This window comes from Monodon monoceros, unplaced genomic scaffold, assembly GCF_005190385.1.
Source record: "Monodon monoceros isolate NGI ecotype Baffin Bay Population unplaced genomic scaffold, NGI_Narwhal_1 Super_Scaffold_14, whole genome shotgun sequence".
Taxonomy (NCBI): domain Eukaryota; kingdom Metazoa; phylum Chordata; class Mammalia; order Artiodactyla; family Monodontidae; genus Monodon; species Monodon monoceros.
Window position 1 is genome coordinate 38,586,527 of NW_021703770.1, and position 4,669 is coordinate 38,591,195.

The window sequence follows — 4,669 nt, forward strand, 5'->3', positions numbered from 1 at the left end:
GAACCTGCATAAATTTAAAGATTTATAAAATGTTTTCTTAGAAATGAGGTTACTAGAGTATTTATATTCTATATTTATCCCACTATTTCATTTAGTGGTTTGTTATTTAAATAAACTATACACTATTTGTCCTAATAAATACTTCACTACAGAAATATTAATATGTTTGACTATCGTGTGCTGCCTCAGACCCTGTTAGGGCTACTACATTACATTACATACTACTTCTCAAGAAATCTGAAAATTTCTGAATTCCAAAACTCACCAGGTCCCAGGGATTCTGGATTATAGATTGTGGACCTTCTTTTAGTCAAAAAGCAAACAACGCACTTGTGAGACATCATTCCACTGTTCCAGTTTAAAATCCTTTTTGAACAATTTCTAACATCTGCCACACTTGGCTGTCCAGATTTCTAACTATAGGCATCTACTCTATCTTTCCCTCATAGGATAAAGACCTCTGTTATATTCTGGCACTAATACAAAAACAAAACTTACTTTTTACACAATGAAACTGAAAATTTTAACCATCTTTGGTGGTAATACTTCTAGACTGTATCATACTCTAATTAGGGGCCTTTACAAGATTATATGAAGCATGAATTAATTTCTCCCTAATAATCCAGCAGCATCATTATGAAGATCAGTTATTAATTGTGAAAACAGGGCCTGGCCCCAGACCATCCGACTTCCTGAATACTTGTGTTTGTATTTTAGTCTTCCGTGCACCCCTGGGCTCAGACCCTCCTGGCTGCTCTCTGGGTAACTGCCATAGCATCATCACTGGAAAAGCTTGTTTGGGTTACCTAAAATAAGAATAAATGATCCAGCAGGAGCTTGAACTTCAGACATCAGTTTTGGCTACTCAGAGGCCCTCTTCCCTCCTCCCTACTTTGCAGCTGGATTACTAATAACTGAGGTACCAGGTAAATAACCCCGGAGGGCCAAGGCACCATTGTACATTATTCTACATCTCTATAAGGATTAAGGGAGCAAATAAGAGTCACTAAATCACCCCTTTGGTAGGCCAATGCCACACTTTGCACATCAGGATAACACACACTGGTAGCACAGCGAACACATTTTGCATGTGTTTTAATATTCTACTCCAAATTGCTTGTGTAGAGGGGAAAACATTTTAGATGGATTACAATGTGCTACATGCTTTGTATACTTTACTTCCTTTAATCAAACACAGTGATGTAGATATTATTCCCCTTTTACAGATGAGGACGGAGGTTAAGTACTTTACCAAACCTCTCACAACTATTAATAGACGGAAAATAGATTATAACCCATCTATGTCTCAAACCCTCAAATTTTTTTCACTTTATTAAAAAAAAAATCACAAAATCAATGCATGCTCGTTATAACAAGACAAACAACACAGATATGCTGATGTCTGTTTCCCAAACCTAATTCTACCCCCGAGGCATACATTTTATTAGCTGTGAGCAGGGATGGAACCTGGGCCTCCACAGTGAAAGTGCTGAATCCCTAACCATTAAGCCACTAGGGAACTCCCTGACTCACTTTTTTTTTTTTTTTTTTTTTTGCGGTACGCGGGCCTCTCACTGCTGTGGCCTCTCCCGTTGCGGAGCACAGGCCCCGGACGCACAGGCTCAGCGGCCATGGCTCACGGGCCCAGCCGCTCTGCAGCATGTGGGATCTTCCCGGACTGGGGCACGAACCCGTGTCCCCTGCATCGGCAGGCGGACTCTCAACCACTGCGCCACCAGGGAAGCCCCCGACTCACTATTTTTTGACTTTACTATAGTTCAAAAGTGACACGCAGTCAGTGAAACTGTACTCGAATTTTGAATGTTGATCTCTTCCCAGGTTAGCGATATGTGGTCTGATACTCTCGAGATGCTGGGCAGTGGCAGCAAACCACAGCTGCCAGTCAGCCACACCATCACAAGGGGAAACAGCCAATATTCTGACAACCGTTCTGTACCCTGACAACTATTCTGATGCTCACTTTCAATAAAGTATTCAATAAATGACATGAGATATTCAACATTTTATTATAAGCTAGGCTTTGTGTTCAAAGATTTTGCCCAACTCTAGGCTAATAGAGTGTTCTGAGCACGTTTAAGGTAGGCAAGGCTAAGCTATGAAGTTCGGAAAGTTAGGTGTATTAAATGCATTTTCAACTTACAATGGGTTTATTGGGATGTAATCCCATCGTAAGTCCAGGAAGATCTGTAATCACGTATACACACATATGAAGATTTTCTTGCTTTTTCCAAAAGTAATTCCATGAATGTTACTCTGTGACTTTATGACTATATGATATACTCTGTATTACAGATAAACCATAATTTATAAAACATTTCCTGACAGAAATTCAAGGGGTTTTTAGGTTTTTGCAATTACAAACAGAGCTTTAATAAACTTTCTTGAACATATAACCTTACAAACTGGAACCTTGATTTCCACAGGCTAAATGAACAAAAATGACAGTACTGAATGTAATCTCTGTATTTTTTAATAGATAGCTGGCCTCATTCCCAAAAGGTACAGCAATTCATATTTACAGCAGCAACATACGAGCGCTCGTTTTCTCACCCTCTTGCCAGCACAAAATATCAATCTCTCTACTTTTTGCCTATTTGATAGTCGAAAGGGTATTTCATTGCCTTTCCTTGATTACTGGTAAAATTTAGATTTGTGCTCTTCTGTTATCAGATTTGACTCATAAAAAAAAAGTGTGACGTGCAAAGCCGAACAATGGAATCTATCTTCTCTAAGCCCTGGTAGTTATTCTTACAAGACAGGGGCAAGATTCTGTTGGATTCTGTGCAAAGCGCACCGTCAGTTAGCCAGCAGGGTCTATACCCAGGGCATCATAGAAAGAAAGGAAAACAAAATTGGACTCTGAGGTGTAGACAGTTCAGAAACAATAAATAAATGAAGAGGTCAGTGGCATTATTTTTGTTAACTTTCAAACTTGGAAACCTTTATCAAAACCAGGTCTTACAGGGGAGGGAGTAGGGAACCTTGAAGACTGGATGGCTCTTTTACAACCCTTGCCCCTCACCTGCTAGGTAAATAAGAAAGAGGAAAAAGCAATGACACAAAGGGGGAGAGAGAAGAACCCTGTTTCCTTCAGCGAGGGCCAGGCTCCTGTCAGAAAGGGCCGGGTACCCGGGGCCTCTGATGCAGGAAAGCAGAGGGGAGCTTGGTCTCCCACAAGCTCAGTCCACAATCTCCAACTGAGAGTGAGATCTGAGGACAAGCCAGAAGTAGTCAGTGGAAGAGCCAGCTTCGGTGTAATGGCTTCTCAAATCGGAGGTGTGCCTTTAGACACGTCATAGAAATTCTCCAAACCTTCGTTTCCTATTTTGAAAAATGAGAGAGGGGTTTGGAATTTGTGATGTGTAAGGCCACTTCCACCTCTAAGATTCTGTAATTCCAATGATACAATGTTGACAGTGTTCTAATAATTCCACCTCATCTTCAACTGGTATCCATGAAAAAGTTGAAAGATCATACAATTTGGAGTCAAGTCTAGGGTCCAAGTCCCAATCTGCCAACTATGTAACATTAGAGAAGCCCTGTAATTCCTCTGAGTCTTTTTCCTCATCTATAAAACTGACAAAATAAATCTCATAGGGTTGTGGTAAGATTCAAGTGAGGGGATATTTGTGAGGGTACTTATAAACTGTAGAGGTTAGAACAAACATAGCAGAACATTCTTACTAAGTCTGATCCCCTTCTGCACTACCCAGACAGGGGTCCGTCCATACGGCGTTGTTCTGGATTCCCATTGTAACTTAAAGGGAAACTTTCACAATGTCCGGAGCCCTTGACCTCCTGCAAATGAAGGAGGAGGATGTACTCAAATTTCTTGCAGCAGGAACCCACTTAGGTGGCACCAACCTAGACTTCCAAATGGAACAGTACATCTGCGTCTACAACATAAATCTGAAGAGAACCTGCGAGAAGCTTCTGCTGGCAGCTCGTGCCATTGTTGCCATTGAAAACCCAGCAGATGTCAGTGTCATATCCTCTAGAAATACTGGCCAGCGAGCTGTGCTGAAGTTTGCTGCTGTCACTGGAGCCACTCCTATTGCTGGCTGCTTCTCTCCTGGAATCTTCACTAACCAGATCCAGGAAGCCTTCCGGGAGCCAAGACTTCCAGTGGTTACTGATCCCAGGGCTGACCACTAGCCTCTCACAGAGGCCTCTTACGCTAACCTGCCTACCATTGCTCTGTGTAACACAGACTCTCGTCTGTGTTATGTGGATACTGCCATCCCATGCAACAACAAGGGAACTCACTCGGGGGGTCTGATGTAGTGGATGCTCGTCCGGGAAGTTTTGTGCATGCGTGGCACCATCTCCCACGAACACCCATGGGAGGTCACACCTGATCTCTGCTTCTACAGAGATCCTGAAGAGATTGAAAAGGAAGAGCAGGCAGCAGCTGAGAAGGCTGTGACCATGCAGGAATTTCAGGGTGAATGGACCGCTCCAGCTCCTGAGTTCACTGCTCCTCAGCCTGAGGTGGTGGACTGGTCCGAAGGTGTGCAGGTGCCCTCTGTGCCTGTTCAGCAGTTCCCCACTGAAGACTGGTCTGCAGCTCCCACCGCTCAGGCCACTGAATGGGTAGGAACAACCACTGAGTGGTCTTAAGCTGTTCTTCCGCAAACTCATAAAATGG

The 4,669-nt window shown here is 42.8% G+C and overlaps 1 pseudogene; it reads left to right on the top strand.

The window, feature by feature from the left end:
- Positions 1 to 3,798: 3,798 nt before the first annotated feature.
- Positions 3,799 to 4,641, top strand: LOC114895524 (annotated as a pseudogene).
- Positions 4,642 to 4,669: the final 28 nt, after the last annotated feature.